Genomic DNA, 18,334 nt, shown 5'->3' with positions numbered 1-18,334 from the left:
GTTTCCATATTTATTTGTCTCCATGTATTTTTTTTATTTCCTTTGATTTCTTAGTTGACCCATTGATTCTTTAGTAGCATGTTATTTACCCTCCATGTGTTTGTGGTTTTTTTCTACTTTGTTTCTTATAACTATTTTCTAGTTTCAACACACCTGTGGTCAGAAAAGATGCCTGATATAATTTTGATCTTCTTAAATTTATTGAGACTTGTTTTGTGCCCTAATGTGATCTATACTGGAGAATGTTTCATGTGCCCTCAAAAAGAATGTGTATTCTGCTGTTTTTTAGATGGAATGTTCTGTATATATCTGTTAAGTCCATCTAGTCTAATGTATCATTCAAAGCCACTGTTCCCTTATACATTTTCTGTCTGGATAATCAATCCATTGATGTAAGTGGGGTGTTACAGTCCCCTACTATTAAACTGATAAGAACAGATTCTACACTCGATCTTAGCTAAAAGGCAGAGAAGTGATTGTGAGAGATAGTAGCTACACTTGTGGTGAGCATACCATAATGTATAAATTTGTGGAATCATGTCCTACACCTGAAATTAATGTAACATTGTGTGTCAACTATACACAAATAAATAAATAAAAATTTATTTCTAAAGTCCCCTACTATTACTGTATTACGATCAATTTTCCCTTTATGTCTATTAATATTTACTTTGTGCATTTAGGTGCTCCTACATTGGATGCATAGATATTGACATTTATTATATCTTCTTGTTGGATTAATCCTTTTCTCATTATGTAATGTCCTTCTTTGTATCTTGCTTTGTTTAAAACAGTCTTTGTTTTAAAGTCCATTCTGTCTGGGGGTGCCTGGGTGGCTCAGTCTGTAGCTCTGAAATGAGTCTCCTGAAGGCAGCATGTATATGGGTCTTGTTTTTTCATCCATTTCATCACCCTATGTCTTTTGACTGGGGCATTTACTCCATTTACATTTAAAGTAATTACTGAAAAATTTTTTAAAAAGTAATTATTGTTAGTTATATAGATATTGCAATTTTGTTGTTTTCTGTTTATTTTTGTATTCTTCTTCTCTTGCTCTCTTCCCTTGTAAGTTTGATGGCTTGCTTTAGTGTTATGCTTGGGTTCCTTTATTTTTTCTATGTATATATCTATTAGGGGTTTTTGATTTGAACCATAGGGTTCATACATAACAGCCTATGTGTATAGCAGTCTATATTAGGTTGATGGTCATTTAAGTTGGAACAGTTTAAAAGCACTAAATCTTTTTGTTAAGAACAGTTTAAAAGCACTAAACCTTTTTATTAAATCTTTTAACTCCTGTTCACATTTTATATATATATAATGTCATATTTTACATTTTTTATTTTATGTATCCCTTGACTACTTTTGGTAGATATAATTGATTTTACTACTTCTGTGTTTTAACCCCCATGTGGCTTTATAAGTGATCAATCAACTACCATTACTATATGTTTGCTCTTACCTGTGAAATTTTTTCTTCAATAATTTTCTTACTTCTAGTTACGGTCTTTTCTTTCCAATTAAAGAATTACCTTTAACATTTCTTGTGAGGCTCGTTTAATGGGATAAGCTCCTTTAACTTTTGCTGGAAAATATTTTATCTCTCCTTCAATTCTGAATGATAATCTTACAGGGTACTGTATTCTGGGTTGTAGGTTTCTTCCTTTCAGCACTTTGAACATATCACACCACTCCCTTCTCACCTGCAAAGTTTCTACTGAAAAATCACCTGATACCTTATGGGGTTTCCTTGATACATAACTGTTTGCTTTTCTGTTGCTGCTTTTAAGATTCTTTGTCTTTAATTTTTGCCATTTTAATTATTATGTGTCTTGGTGTGTACCTCCCTGAGTTCATCTTGTTTGGGGTTCTCTGTGTGTCCTAGTCCTGGATGTCTGTTTCCTTAGCCAGATTAGAAAAGTTTTCAGCTATTATTCCTTCAAATATGTTTTCTTCCTCCTCCTCTCCCTCTTTTCCTTCTGGGATACCTATAATGTGAATGTTATGCTTGATAATGTTGCAGAGGTGCCTTAACTTATTCTCATTTTGTATTATTTTTTCTTTTTGATGTTGAGCTTGGATGTTTTCCATTAACCTACCTTCCTGATCACTAATCTGTTTTTCACATCCTTCAATATGCTATTGACTCCTTCTAGTGTATTTTTCATTTCAGTAATTGTATTCTTGCGCTCTGACTATACTTTTTTTTCTATCCTTTAGTTGAAATTCTGAGTTTATTCCCTCTTCACTCAAGTTTGGTAAGTAGCTTTGTGACCATTACTTTGAACTTTTTATCAGGCATTTTGCTTATCTCTACTTTGATTAGCTCTTTTTCTGTGCTTTGGTCTTATTATTTCATTTGGGACATATTCTTTTGTCTCCTCATTTTGTCCAATTCTCCATGTTTATTTCTATGTATTAGGTAGGTCAGAAATCACCTATGTAAAAGATGTCCTGTGGTACCCTGTAGCACAATGACCCCTGGTCACCAGAACCAGGCTCTTCAGGGGTGTCCCCTGTATGCACTGCATGTTAACTCCTGTTTTAGCTAAGCCACATTGCTGTGGGCTCTCTGGTGAGTGGGGCCAGCAGTCAGACTGACTTTTCTCCATTTAGCCACTGTGACAACTGTGGGCACACTGAAGCCCCACATCGGCACACTGTGACAACTGAGGGGCTCGCTCCCTGCATAGCCAGCTAAGAGGCCCAGCTGCCAGAACTGTGGGAAAGCTCTTTTGTGGGGTTATTTTCCCCACTCTTCAAAACAGGAGTAAATTTGGAGGGGCACCGATTCCAGCCAAGTTGCCTGCCAAATGTGGCAGGGCAGGAGTAACCTTGGAGGACACCTACAAAGGCAAGACTGGAGGGCTGGGTAGGTCAGATCCAAAGGAGAACACTGGTGTGAAGCACATGGTGCTATCAAGGTATATGGAGAACGTGAGAACTGGCTCCCATAAGTATAAAGCTATCCAAGCTGGCAAAGTACAAGAAAAATAATGCCCACCAGCACTTCTGTTCCCAGAAAAATCTCCTGCAGACTCCTGGCCCTCCAGCATATGTCCTAAAATTAGTCAATAAATCTCTTTCACATATACCCCAGGCCCTTTTCAAACTGCTGTTTCTGTGCTGTGTCTCAGTTCAAGTCATTTAGTATTGTGGCTCTTTAAGCCCAGAGTCTTAGTTTCCTATAGTCCTCAAGCTCCTCTAGAGTTACATCCAATTGATTTTTAAGTTCCTGGGGTTAAGCCCCACTGAGTTTCAAAGTTAGACCTTAGGGCACCTGGGTAACTCAGTCATTAAGCATCTGCCTTTGGCTCAGGTCATGATCCCAGGATCCTGGGATCGAGCCCCACATTGGGCTCCCTGCTCAGTGGGAAGCCTGCTTCTCCCTCTCCCACTCCCCCTGCTTGTGTTCTCTCTCTCACTGTCTCTCTCTCTGTCAAATAAATTTAAAAAATCTTTTAAAAATTTTTTTAAAAAGTTAGACCTTAAGGGAACTCATCTTTCCAGTGTAGGTCCCCAGGGCCAGATATGCCCAGTGATCCCCTTGTTCCTATATGCTTGTGATGTCCCTCCTGTTTGTAGTTAGTTGCACTGGGGATTTGGTTCCCAACAACATCTCTGTCCCTCCTATCCTTTTCAATGTGGCCTTCTCTATACACCTAGCTGTGGAAGATCTGTTCTGCCAGTCTCGGGTCGTTTTCAGCATTAGCTGCAACACATGTAGTTGTTGCCTCACTGTATCCATGGAACAGGAGAGCTCAGGATCCTCCTTCTCTGCCATCTTCCCTACACTTTATCAAGTCATGGGAAGCTTTCAATTCTGTGTTAAAAGGCTTGGGCTTCATTTCATAGATAATGAACATCCCTTGAAGATTCTTATCTATTCTTTTTTTTTATTATTATTCTTATCTATTCTTAATAAGCTAATGCTATATTTTTGGTCTGCTCCTATTGATTTTAATTCCATGCTATTCCAAAGATTTTTTACAAATGTGGCCTCTCTTACTTGCTCTTCTAGTAAGTGATGACTCTGATATGCCACCCAACCTCTTATAGCTTCCCAGTGAGACTCAGACAGAATAAAATGGGCACTCAATACACTGTTTTCAAAACATTGAGTAAATGAATGAATGACTATAAATGACTCTACCTTCTTTGTTGATAAAGAACACTCATTTTCTTTTGTTTTTCAAAATGTTGTTTTTCAAAATGTTTTATAATCACTATAATCACTAGGTCCTCTTTTTTTTTTTTTTAATTTTTATTGTTATGTTAATCCCCATACATTACATCATTAGTTTTAGATATAGTGTTCCATGATTCATTGTTTGTGCATAACACCCAGTGCTCCATGCAGAACGTGCCCTCCTCAATACCCATCACCAGGCTAACCCATCCTCCCAACCCCCTCCCCTCTAGAACCCTCAGTTTGTTTTTCAGAGTCCATTGTCTCTCATGGTTCTTCTCCCCCTCCGATTTCCCCCCCTTCATTCTTCCCCTCCTGCTACATTCTTCTTCTTCTTTTTTTCTTTCTTAACATGTATTGCATTATTTGTTTCAGAGGTACAGATCTGAGATTCAACAGTCTTGCACAATTCACAGCGCTTACCAGAACACATACCCTCCCCAGTGTCCAACACCCAGTCACCCCATCCCTCCCACCCCACCCCCCACTCCAGCAACCCTCAGTTTGTTTCCTGAGATTAAGAATTCCTCATATCAGTGAGGTCATATGATACATGTCTTTCTCTGTTTGACTTATTTCACTCAGCATAATACCCTCCAGTTCCATCCACGTCGTTGCAACTGGCAAGATCTTATTCCTTTTGATGGCTGCATAATCACTAGGTCCTCTTAAGACCTTATTTTTGAAGCTTACATGAATATTCTGCATCACATGCTAAAAAATCATGGCTCTTATTTCTCTTTAATGAAAACAGGGAAAGAAGGAGGAAGAGGGAGGTGGGGAGAAGGAAAAGGAGGAAGAGAAGAGAGTTAATATTGTTGCCATTTATGGAGTGTCTACCATGTGTAAGGCATTTGATACATTACCTTAAGTGATCTTCACAAACATTCTATGAGATACTTTATTATTCTACACATTTTAAATTGAAAAAACAATTTCAGAAAGGCTAAGTATGATGGTTAATTTTATGTATCAACGTTGCTGGGCCATGGTGCTTAGATATGTGATCAAACGTTATTCTGGATACTTCCCTGAGAGTGTTTTATGATGAAATTAACTTTTAAATCAGTGGATTTTGTGTATAGCAGGTTGCCCGCCCTTCATAATGTGAGTGGGCTTCACCCAATCAGGTGAAATCCTGAATAGAACAAAAGACTGACCTACCACAAGCAAGAGGAAATTCTGCCAAAAGACAGCCTTCCAACTTGAACTACAAGATCAATTCTTTAGATTTTTCCACCTGACAACATTCAAACTTAAACTGCAGTACAGGTTCTCCCCTGGATCTCCAGCCTGCCACTCTACCCTGCAGATTTTGGACTTGCCAGCCTCCATAATTTCATGAGCCAATTCCTTAAAATAAATGTTTTTGTTACATAAAGATAGATAGATAAATAGATAGATAGATAGATAGATAGATAGATAGACAGACAGACACTTTCTGTTTCTCTGGAGAACCCTTAGTACAACACTAAGTAACTCAAACAAGGTCACCCAGGTAGTAAATAGTAAAACCAGAACTCACAACCAGATCTGTCTGTTTCCAAACTTAAGACTCCACTAGCTACATGATTTCCCATAAAATATATTTAAGCATTAAAATATTAAAAATGAAGCCTACATTTACATACATTTTTAAACTATTTCAACATCTCTTTCTGTAAATTTATAAGTAAAAAAAAAATTTCATTCTTTTGTTGGCACACTCTTCAGAAATAATTATGAAAATTGATGAAAGATAAAAACCTTTTGTAATTTAAGTTTAACACACAGGAAAATTTTTTAAAAACACACAAAACATATTGGGAAGAAATTAACCAGTACATATGGATATGAGCATTTGCTTCTAAATGTTGCAATGAAATCTGCCCTATGAGATATTTCTTCCAACACATTTGTTTTAAACAAGAATGTTCTGCTATATTTAAGGGACACTTAAAATACAAATGTTCTGTTACTGATGTGTAAATTATGAATAGAGTGACAACTGAAGACTAAGACAAGGCACTGAATCAGGTTAATACATCTATCCTTGGCTCCTTTAGGATATCCTATATAAATCTGAGTTAATGATAAAGTAAAGAACCATATTAGATTTCCATTACCTCATCTATACTAACTCTACCCCTATAGAGACAAGGACAGAGGTAGGAGAACAGAAGACTATAGAAAAATATTTCATTCATCCAAAAGAAAATGAAGATTTTTAGTTGAGTAGAAATTTACCAAACATTTTATACCTACCCTGTTATTTTTAAGGAATTGCCATTTATTCATTCACTCATGTATGTTTTAAGTACCTATTAAAAACTAGCCAATGTAAGACAACTAAAGAAATCACTGTTCCCGCCCTCAAGAAGCCTATGTTTGCAGACAACAATAAAATCTATGTTCCATAAAAGAAATACCAAAAAAGTTGTAACTGGAAATTAGAAGAGAGAAACATCATACAAGGCTGGAAGATCATAAAAAACTGCATGGAAAAAGTAACTTCAAAGGCAGGCCTTGAGGATGATCTGTTCTCGATAAAAATGTGAAAAAATACTCCCACGAAGAATATCATTATGAAAGCAAAAACAATGATTTAATACTAGGTAACATGATAAAAATAAAAATGTATACATGAGAAGGAGGATCATACAGGTAGGGCATTCATTCACAACAAGAGTGTTATCTAGGGAACCAAGGAAATTTTACGCATTAAAATGACTTGTGGCCCTTTGAAAGCCCACAGTACATAAAGAGATATACACTATATCTGAGAATTAAATTTTGTAGAGGTGCGGGGATTAGAAAAATAAAATGTCTAAAAAGCCTCCTTAGCAAAGTGACTATTCTTATTGTAGGGGAGGCAGATAAATAAACAAGTAAATGGACAAGCAGAGAACAAAAACAGGATGATATGACAGAGTGACTGGGTGGCTAGTTTAGACTGGCTATTCAGAGAAGGCCTGTCTGAGGAAGCAATATGTAAGCTGAGATCTGAATGCCAAGATGCAAAGATGTTGGTGGAGGGGGAGGAGGATCAGTATTTCAGGAGGAAGAAATGTCTGGACCAAACAGCCTAAAGCAGAAACAAATCTGGCCTACTCTGAACAGGCAGAAAGTCACCGTGGCTAAAGCATTATTAGGAAGAATGGAATAGCATAAGATAGTCAGAAAAGTAGTCAAGGTCCAGATGGACTTTGCAGTCAAGATAAGGACTCTAGATTTTATTCTAATTCTGATGGAAGGACAGTGGAATATTTTAAATAGGACAGGAATATACTCAGATTTGAGTTTTAAAAGGATCACTTTAGATGCTGTGTTAAGAATGGATAATGGGAGTGGGGAGCATGTGAGGAAGGAAACAAGAAGAATAGTAGTTCTGACAGATGTTTGTAGTTTGAATGAGGAAGGCATATACAAAGAAATTAATGGATTCAAAATATTTAATGAGCATAATAATAATTCTCAGTGGATGGATGGATGTTGAATTATTAGATGTAATACTCAAGATTTATAAAAATTATTTTAAAAAAGGAGATCTCCAAATGCCTTAAGGGTCACATGTGGATGAAAACAAGAATGGTCAGTCAGAGAAGGAGGTGAATAAGGACAACAGAGTCAATGCTGCCAGGGAAAAATAGTGTCAAAAAATAAGTATGATCATTAGAAATGTCATACGCTACAGAGGAATCAAGAGTAAGACAAGACCACCAAATTACATGACTAATGTCTCTGGCAACCTTTCAGAGAACTGTCTTGCTGGAACAGTGAGGATACAAACAAGACTGAGAGGATAAAAATGTAATAGGTGTATTGAGACATTGCTATTTTTACTGGAAGTCGTTCTAAAATCATCTTGTACATCATTTAATCTTAACATGATAATAAAGAACAGATCTATAAAGGGTTATAAGCTTAAATTTTATTGTTTACTTTTATATTTTCTGCCTCCTACCTTCTGTCAGCTTGTGAACTTTGATTTCTCACCAAAGAGCATTCCTATCTCCTCAGGCTCACCCTAACTACAAATTTCCTGAGGTAAAACACATATTATCAAGATACTTAAAACGGTCTAAATAAGAAGAAATAAATGCTAAGTATCACCTCTGAGAAGTAAGGAAAATGAATTTTAATACATGTATTTTACAACTATATTGGCTATTCAAAAGCTTCCCACCATCCAAACCCAAGTTCTCAGTAATAGTATCAAAAAAAAAAAGATTGCTGGATAGGTGATTGTTTTCTATAAATCATTACACTCATGCTAAATTCCTCAACTTTGCATTTTATAATTTGAGGTCAACAGTCATGAAAATATAATAAATCTATGTATAACTAATTTCATCTGGTAATTTCTACTCATTCTCACACTAATTCTTTCAACAAATATTTATTGAGCACCTATTATGTGCCAGGCATTGTTCTAGACACCAAGGAATGAAAGAAAAATCCTACCTTCACAGAGTTTATATTCTAATGGAGGAGACAGACAATAAAAAAATAAATAAATAAGTAAGTAAAATTAATATTATATTACATAGTTGTAAGTGCTAAGAAAAAAAATAAAATAGGTGTTTAGGAAATGTCAGGGACTAACAGTTGAAATTTTACACAGGGTCACAGAGACATTTGAGTAAAAATCTGAAATGAGGGGAAAAAAAACATGCTTTCTGAAAGAACATTCGAGGCAGTGTATTAAAGTGCAATTCCTATGTTAACTCCTCTAAAATGTCTCCGACCATTACCAAACACCATCCCGCACCAACTATATACAAAAAATGAATCATTTCCCTTTCTGGTCTTACTTCACATTTCAGTACTGGCCACTATCTGCTAGGCTTTTGGTGATACCACTCCATACAACAACCCTGTAAGATAAATATTGTCATGCCTGTTTTAAAGAGGTACTGAGGCTCTGCTCAAAGTACAGCATTAGTGAATGGCAAAGCTAAGGTTTAATGCCTTCTGTTCTATAGAACTATCTATCTGACTACAATGCTTCCTGCCTCTTATTTTCCATAGCAGGCAAGAAAAGAGGAAAGGGAAATTTTTATTTATTCAAAAAGCTCATGCTTGTCCGAAAGAAAAAGGATTGTAAAATAAACAACTTGCCAAAATAAAGTGCAAACTCACAGAGTAAAGTGAAATTACATGGGTATATTTTCTTTTTTTTTAAAGATTTTATTTATTACTTTGAGAGAGAGAGAGAGAGCTCAAGCAAGTATGAGCACAGGGTGGGGGGGGGGGCAGAGGGAGAGGGAGAAGCAGATTTGCCACTGAGCAGGAAGCCCAATGCAATGTGGGACTCAATCCCAGGAACCCAGGATCATGACCTAAGCCAAAAGGCAGACACTTAACCAACTGAGCCACCCAGGCACCCACATGGGTACATACTCAAAACCAAACAATGTCTAAGGACTTCAGCCTAGACCATGGAATAGGAGCTCAGCAGGGGGCGAAAAATATTCTTTCAAAAACATCATAACATTTCTACATAATTATGTTTTTTTTTTAATTTTCGTGTAAACCAGAACCCCTCCCACCAAAAAGAAACTCTGGACAGCCCTTCAGTCCACACACATAAGCTCTATTTTTATTTTTTAAAATTTATTTATTTTCTAATTATGTTATGTTAATCACCATACATTACATCATTAGCTTTTGATGTAGTGTTCCATGATTCATTGTTTGCTTAAAACACCCAGTGCTCCATTCAGTACCTGGCTTCTTTAATACACATCACCAGGCTAACCCATCCCCCCACCCCCCTCCCCTCTAGAACCCTCAGTTTATTTGTCAGAGTCCATAGTCTCTCATGGATTGTCTTCCCCTCCAATTTCGCCCCTTCATTTTTCCTTCCTACTATCTTCTTCTTTTTTTTAACATATAATGTATTATTTATTTCAGAGGTACAGGTCTGTGATTCAACAGTCTTACACAATTCACAGTGCTCACCATAGCACATACACTCCCCCAAGGTCTATCGCCCAGCCATCCCATCCCTCCCACCCCCCACCACTCCAGCAACCCTCAGTTTGTTTCCTGAGATTAAGAATTCCTCATATCAGTGAGATCATATGATACATCTCATTCTCTGATTGACTAATTTCACTCAGCATAATACCCTACACTTCCATCCACGTCATTGCAAATGGCAAAATTTCATTCCTTTTGATGGCTGCATAATATTCTATTGTATATATATACCACATCTTCTTTATCCATTCATCTATCGATACACATCTTGGCTCTTTCCATAGATTGGCTATTGTGGATATTGCTGCTATAAACATCAGGGTGCACGTACCCCTCCAGATCACTACAATTGTATCCTTGCGGTAAATACCCAGTAGTACAATTGCTGGGTCGTATGGTAGCTTTATTTTCAACTTTTTGAGGAACCTCCATACTGTTTTCCAGAGTGGCTGCACCAGATTGCATTCCCACCAACAGTGTAGGAGGGTTCCCCTTTCTCTGCATCCCCGCCAACATCGTCGTTTCCTGACTTGTTAATTTTAGCCATTCTGACTGGTGTGAGGTGGTATCTCATTGAGGTTTTGATTTGGATTTCCCTGATGACAAGCAATGTTGAGTACTTTTTCATGTGTCTGTTGGCCATTTGGATGTCTTCTTTGGAAAATGTCTGTTCATATCTTCTGCCCATTTCTTGATTGTATCATTTGTTCATTGGGTGTTGAGTTTGATCAGTTCTTTATAGATTTTGGATACTAGCCCTTGATCTGATATGTCATTTGCAAATATCTTCTCCCATTCTGTCGGTTGTCTTTTGGTTTTGTTGACTGTTTCCTTTGCTGTGCAAAAGCTTTTTATCTTGATGAAGTCCCAATAGTTCATTTTTGCCCTTGCTTCCCTTGCCTTTGGCGATGTTTCTAGGAAGAAGTTACTGTGGCTGAGGTCGAAGAGGTTGCTCCCTGTTCTCTCCTTTAGGATGTTGATGAACTCCTGTCTCACATTTAGGTCTTTCAACCATTTTGAGTCTATTTTTGTGTGTGCTGTAAGGAAATGGTCCAGTTTCATTCTTCTGCATGTGGCTGTCCAGTTTTCCCAACACCATTTGTTGAAGAGACTGTCTTTTTTCCATTGGACATTCTTTCCGGGTTTGTTGAAGATTAGTTGACTATAGAGTTGAGGGTCCATTTCTGGTCTATCTATTCTGTTCTATTGATCTATGTGTCTATTTTTCTGCAAGTACCATTATGTCGTGATGATTACAGCTTAGTCATAGAGCTTGAAGTTCGGAATTGTGATGCCACCAGCTTTGCTTTTCTTTTTCAACGTTCCTCGGGCTATTCGGGGTCTTTTCTGGTTCCATACAAATTTTAGGATTATTTGTTCCATTTCTTTGAAAAAAGTGGATGGTATTTTGATAGGGATTGCATTGAATGTGTAGATTGCTCTAGGTAGCATTGACATCTTCACCATATTTGTTCTTCCAATCCATGAGCATGGAACGTTTCTCCATTTCTTTGTGTCTTCCTCAATTTCTTTCATGAGTATTTTATAGTTTTCTGAGTACAGATCCTTTGCCTCTTTGGTTAGATTTATTCCTAGGTATCTTACGGTTTTGGGTGCAATTGTAAATGGGATTGACTCCTTAATTGCTCTTTCTTCTGTCTTGCTGTTGGTGTATAGGAATGCCACTGATTTCTGTGCATTAACTTTATATCCTGCCACTTTACTGAATTACTGTATGAGTTCTAGCAGTTTTGCGGTGGAGTCTTTTGGGTTTTCCACATAAAGTATCATATCATCTGCAAAGAGTGAGAGTTTGACTTCTTCCTTGCCGATTCAGATGCCTTCTATTTCTTTTTGTTGTCTGATTGCTGTGGCTAGGACTTCTAATACTATGTTGAATAGCACTGGTGATAGTGGACATCCCTGCCGTGTTCCTGACCTTAGAGGGAAAGCTCTCAGTTTTTCCCCATCAAGAATGATATTCGCTGTGGGTTTTTCATAGATAGCTTTTATGATATTGAGCTATGTACCCTCTATCCCTATACTCTGAAGAGTTTTAATCAAGAAAGAATGCTGTACTTTGTCAAAGGATTTTTCTGCATCTACTGAGAGGATCATATGTTCTTGTTCATTCTTTTATTAATGTATTGTGTAACATTGATTGATTTGTGGATGTTGAACCAACCTTACAGCCCAGGGATAAATCCCACTTGGTCATGGTGAAGGATCCTTTTAATGTACTGTTGGATCCTATTGGCTAGTATTTTGGTGAGAATTTTTGCATCCATGTTCATCAAGAATATTGGTCTGTAGTTCTCCTTTTTGATGGGATCTTTGTCTGGTTTGGGGATCAAGGTAATGGTGGCCTCATAAAACAAGTTTGGAAGTTTTCCTTCCATTTCTATTTTTTGGAACAGTTTCAGAAGAATAGGTATTAATTCTTCTTGAAATGTTTGGTAGAATTCCCCTGGGAAGCCATCTGGCCCTGGGCTTTTGTTTTTTGGGAGATTTTTGACGACTGCTTCAATTTCCTTAGTGGTTATAGGTCTGTTCAGGTTTTCTATTTCTTCCTGGTTCAGTTTTGGTAGTTGATACATCTCTAGGAATGCATCCATTTCTTCCAGGTTATCTAATTTGCTGGCATATAGTTGCTCATAATATGTTCTTATAATTGTTTGTATTTCTTTGGTGTTGGTTGTGATCTCTCCTCTTTCATTCATGCTTTTATTTATTTGGGTCATTTCTCTTTTCTTTTTGATAAGTCTGGCCAGGGGTTTATCAATCTTGTTAATTCTTACAAAGAACCAGCTCCTAGTTTCGTTGATCTGTTCTACTGTTCTTTTGGTTTCTATTTCATTGATTTCTGCTCTGATCTTTATTATTTCTCTTCTCCTGCTGGGTTTAGGCTTTATTTGCTGTTCTTTCTCCAGCTCCCTTAGGTGTAGGGTTAGGTTGTGTATTTGAGACCTTTCTTGTTTCTTGAGAAAGGCTTGTATTGCTATATACTTTCCTCTTAGGACTGCCTTTGCTGCATGCCAAAGATTTTGAACAGTTGTGTTTTCATTTTCATTGGTTTCCATGAATTTTTTTAATTCTTTAATTAAGTGGTTGACCCATTCATTCTTTAGTAGGATGCTCTTTAGCCTCCATGTATTTGAGTTCTTTCCGACTTTCCTCTTGAGACTGAGTTCTAGCTTCAAAGCATTGTGGTCTCAAAATACGCAGGAAATGATCCCAATCTTTTGGTACCGGTTGAGACCTGATTTGTGAACCAGGATGTGATCTATTCTGGAGAATGTTCCATGGGCACTAGAGAAGAATGTGTATTCTGTTGCTTTGGAATGGAATGTTCTGAATATATCTGTGAAGTCCATTTGTCCCAGTGTGGCATTTAAAGTCTTTATTTCTTTGTTGATCTTTTGCTTAGATGATTATAGGAAACAGAACACCACAATGACCACTGGTGCATGTTCGCTCAGACTCCGAGATCTCTGAGAAAACTCGAGATTGCAGGATTAAAAATAACCCGAAAGGATCAGAGTGAAATGCCCTTGGTACATGTATGGTCAGTTCTAAAGTACTCAGCAGAAAATATTTTGTAGATAGGAAGCCAGCTGTAAACAGCACACTGGGCACTCCCCTCTTTGTTCCCTTGTCCTGTAAACAGCACATTGGGCACTCCCCTCTGTTCCTTTATTCTGTTTTAAAGATTCTTATGTGCTTGACTAATCCTGTATACATGGAGGAATGTGCCTTACTACGCCCCTGATGTAAACCATTATAGATCTATATGGCTGTAGATGGTATATAACGGTATGGAAAATAAACCTCGAGACCTCGGGCTGTTTGCTCGGGGTCCCCTGTGTCTTCTATACTGTCGTCTCTTTTTGTCAGTTCCTTTGCCACCCCAGGTCCCCGACTCTCATAGGTCAACAGATGATCTCTCCATTTCAGTGAGGGAGGTGTGAAAGGCCCCCACTATTATTGTATTGTTGATGTGTTTCTTTGCTTTTGTTATTAATTGGCTTATATAAGTGGCTGCTCCCATGTTAGGGGCATAGATATTTACAATTGTTAGATCTTCTTCTTGGATAGACCCTTCAAGTCGGATAGAGCGTCCTTCCTCATCTCTTATTACAGTCTTTGGTTTAAAATCTAATTTGTCTGATATAAGGATTGCCACCCCAGCTTTCTTTTGGTGTCCATTAGCATGGTAAATGGTTTTCCACCCCCTCACTTTCAAGCTGGGGGTGTTTTGGGGTCTAAAATGAGTCTCTTGCAGACAGCATATCGATGGGCCTTGTTTTTTTATCCAATCTGATAGCCTGTGTCTTTTGATTGGGGCATTTAGCCCATTTACATTCAGGGTAACTATTGAAAGATAGGAATTTAGTGCCATTATATTGCCTGTAAGGTGACTGTTACTGTATATTGTTTCTGTTCCTTTCTGACCTATGTTACTTTTAGGCTCTCTCTTTGCTTAGAGGACCCCTTTCAATATTTCTTGTAGGGCTGGTTTCGTGTTTGCAAATTCCTTTAGTTTTTGTTTGTCCTGGAAGCTTTTTATCTCTCTTTCTAGTTTCAATGACACCTAGCTGGATATAGTATTTCTAGCTGCATATTTTTCTCATTTAGTGCTCTGAATATATCCTGCCAGTCCTTTATGGCCTGCCAGGTCTCTGTGGATAGGTCTGTTGCCAATCTAATGTTTCTACCATTGTAGGTTACATATCTCTTGTCCCAAGCTGCTTTCAGGATTTTCTCTTTCTCTCTGAGACTCGTAAGTTTTACTATAAGATGTCGGGGTGTTAACCTATTTTTATTGATTTTGAGGGGAGTTCTCTGTGCCTCCTGGATTTTCATGCCTGTTTCTGTCCCCAAATTAGGGAAGTTCTCTGCTATAATTTGCTCCAATATACCTTCTGCCCCTCTCTTTCTTCTTCTTCTGGGATCCCAATTATTCTAATGTTGTTTCATCTTATGGTATCACTTTCTCGAATTCTGCCCTCGTGATCCAGTAGTTGTTTATCTCTCTTTTTCTCAGGTTCTTTATTTTCCATCATTTGGTCTTCTATATGACTGATTCTCTCTTCTGCCTCATTTATCCTAGCAGTTAGAGCCTCCATTTTTTATTGCACTTCATTAATAGCCTTTTTGTTTTTGACTTGGTTAGATTTTAGTTCTTTTATTTCTCTAGAAAGGGTTTCTCTAATATCTTCCATGCTTTTTTCAAGCCCAGCTAGTATCTTTAAAATCGTCATTCTGAACTCTGGTTCTGACATCTTACTAATGTCCATATTGAATAGGTCCCTGGCAGTCGGTACTGCCTCTAGTTCTTTTTTTTGAGGTGATTTTTTTCCATCTTGTCATTTTGTCCAGAGGACAATAGATGAATGAGAGAACAAAATGCTAACAGGGTAAAACAACCCCAGAAAAGAATACACTAAACAAATCAGAAGAGACCTGAAACCGGGGGAAAAGGGAAAGAAAGAAAACAGAAAAAAAAAAAAAAAGAAAAAAGAAAAAAGATTAAAAAAATAAAAGAATATGATCAAATATGATCAGGCTGCTGCATAGATCAGTGCTACACACTAGATTTGGGGTGTATTTTGGTCTGTTAGAAGAAACTACCTCCCAAAGTTTTAAAGAAAGAAAAACTTATATATGTACAAAAATAAGGATAAATATGATGAAGGGATGGAATATGACTGTAAAGATGAAAATTATAAAAGATTTGGGTGCCTGGGTGGCTCAGTCATTAAGCGTCTGCCTTCAGCTCAGGTCATGATCCCAGGGTCCTGGGATCGAGTCCCACATCGGGCTCCCTGCTCAGTGGGAAGCCTGCTTCTCCCTCTCCCACTCCCCCTGCTTGTGTTCCTGCTCTCGCTGTCTCTCTGTCAAATAAATAAATAAAATCTTTAAAAAAAAAAGAAAATTATAAAAGATTTTATAAAAGGAATTAGGAAGATAAGAAGTTGGTTGAAAAAAGAAAGAAGAGGAATTCAAAAAAAAGGCGGGGGAGAGAATGTAATCAGGCAGGAGACTAGAACAAACCCATACACTAGAGATTTAGGGTATATTTTGGTCTGTTAGAAGAAACTGTATCCCAAAATTTTAAAGAGAACAATTTATATATATACCAAAAATAAGGTTAACTACTATGAAGGGATAGAATATGACTCTAAAACTGAAAAATTAAAAAGATTTTTTAAAAAGGAATTGATAAGATGTTGGTTGAAAAAGGAAAAAGGAAAAATTCAAGAAAAAAAAAGAAAAAGAAAAAAAGAAAATTTAAAAAATTAACTTTTAAAGACTAAAGAAACAGCAGGAAAAAAGCCATGAATTCTATGAGCAGTATTCCCCTAGTGCTGGCGTTCTGCTGTTCTATTGATTGGTAAACTTGGTCTTGGCTGGCTGTTCTTGCTGATCTTCTGGGGGAGGGGCCTGTTGCTGTGGTTCTCAAATGTCTTTGCCTGAGGCGGAATTGCACCGCCCTTGCTGGGGGCTGGGCTAAGCAATCTGCTTGGGTTTGCTCTCGGGAGCTTTTGTTCCCTGAAAGGTTTCCATACAGCTTTGGAGGACGAGAGTGAACATGGCAGCCTCCCAATCTCCACCCCGGAGGAGCGGAGAACTCAGGGCCCCACTTCTCAATGAGCCCCCAGAGAAAAGCAGTCAATCACTCCTGTCTCCCCGGTCTCCGGCCGCAGGCCATGCTGACCCAGCCTGTGACCGAGTGTTTCTATCTCTGGCACACCAACCCGTTTGGAGTCTCCAAACACAGCAGATCCCTGCGGTGCACCCCCATGCCGCTCCTCCAGGGGGAGGAAGGGGAGTCTCCCCGGATCTGCCGCTTGTTGGGTCCCTGCTGGAAGAGCAGTTGGCCCGACTGTGCTGCGGATCACGGTTTATGGCAACCCCGAGCTGAAAGCCCACTCCTTGGCTCCGTCTTTGCAGCCGGCTTCCCTGCTCCGATACCTTGGAGCTCGGTCGCACTCAGGCACCCCTGGTCTTTCTGTGACCCCGAGGGTCCAGAGACCACACTGTCCCAGCGAGCGTTCCACCCTCTGCTTAGCCACTGGAGCGACGTCCCTCAGTGAAGCAGACTTCTAAAAGTTCTGATTTTCTGCTCCGCTGCTCTATCACTTGCCGGTAGCGGCTGACAGAGGCTCCCACCCCGTGCCGTTTATCTTCCCGAATATCACCTCAGATTCACTTCTCCACGCGTCCTACCTTCCAGAAACTGGTCGCTTTTCTGTTCAGAGAACTGCTGCTATTCTTTTCTTCGATCTCCTGTTGAGTTCGTAAGTGTTCAGAATGGTTTGATCCCTATCTAGCTGAATTCCTGGGACCAGACTAAATTTAGGTCTCCAACTCCTCTGCCGTCTTGCTCCTCCCCCATAAGCTCTATTTTTAAATGTAAAAATCTGGTCAAGAACACAACTCACCTACCAAGATGGCATAAAATAACTAAGCATGACCTTGCTCAGGAAATTACTAGATGGACACTTTGAGCCACCAGGGTTAACTTGGACCATTAAAGAGCTTCCCCTGAGGTTCAGCAAATCTTGGCAACTACTATGGCCCTGGGCTATGAGAAGCAATAGAGAGTGAGTTGAAAATCCAGCCCCTCCATCTACAGGAACTTCAAAGAATTACAGAGCGAAATTTCTTGCCTTCAACACCAAAGCCTGAACCAATCAGGCATGAGTGAGTAAAAGAGCCCAAGCCAGGTAATCCAATAAAAGGAATGCATTACAGGAAACCTGGGCAGCATAGATATTTTAACAATATTTATTGTTCCAATCCATGAGCATGGGATGTTTTTCCATTTCTTTGTGTCTTCCTCAATTTCTTTCATAAATGTTCTGTAGTTTTGCGAGTACAGATCCTTTACCTCTTTGGTTAGGTTCATTCCTAGGTATCTCATGGTTTTGGGTGCAACTGTAAATGGGATTGATTCCTTAGGCAATCTACACATTCAATGTAATCCCTATCAAAATCCCATCAACAATTTTCACAGAGCTGGAACAAATAATCCTAAAATTTGTATGGAATCAGAAAAGACCACGAATAGCCGCAGGAATGTCGAAAAATAAAACCAAAGCTGGTGGAATCACAATGCTAGATTTCAAGTTCTATTACAAAACTGAAATCATCAAGACGGTATGGTACTGACACAAA

The 18,334-nt window shown here is 38.4% G+C and overlaps 1 protein-coding gene and 1 pseudogene across 4 annotated transcripts in view; both read right to left on the bottom strand.

The window, feature by feature from the left end:
* Positions 1-18,334, bottom strand: part of LOC116647850 (BEN domain-containing protein 5) — a 1,423,949-nt gene that overhangs the window by 1,268,727 nt on the left and 136,888 nt on the right. The window lies entirely within an intron of this gene.
* On the bottom strand, positions 359-477 carry LOC116627216 (annotated as a pseudogene).

This window comes from Phoca vitulina, unplaced genomic scaffold, assembly GCF_004348235.1.
Source record: "Phoca vitulina isolate PV1807 unplaced genomic scaffold, GSC_HSeal_1.0 scaffold2, whole genome shotgun sequence".
Taxonomy (NCBI): domain Eukaryota; kingdom Metazoa; phylum Chordata; class Mammalia; order Carnivora; family Phocidae; genus Phoca; species Phoca vitulina.
This window is presented reverse-complemented; position numbering and strand designations above follow the sequence as displayed.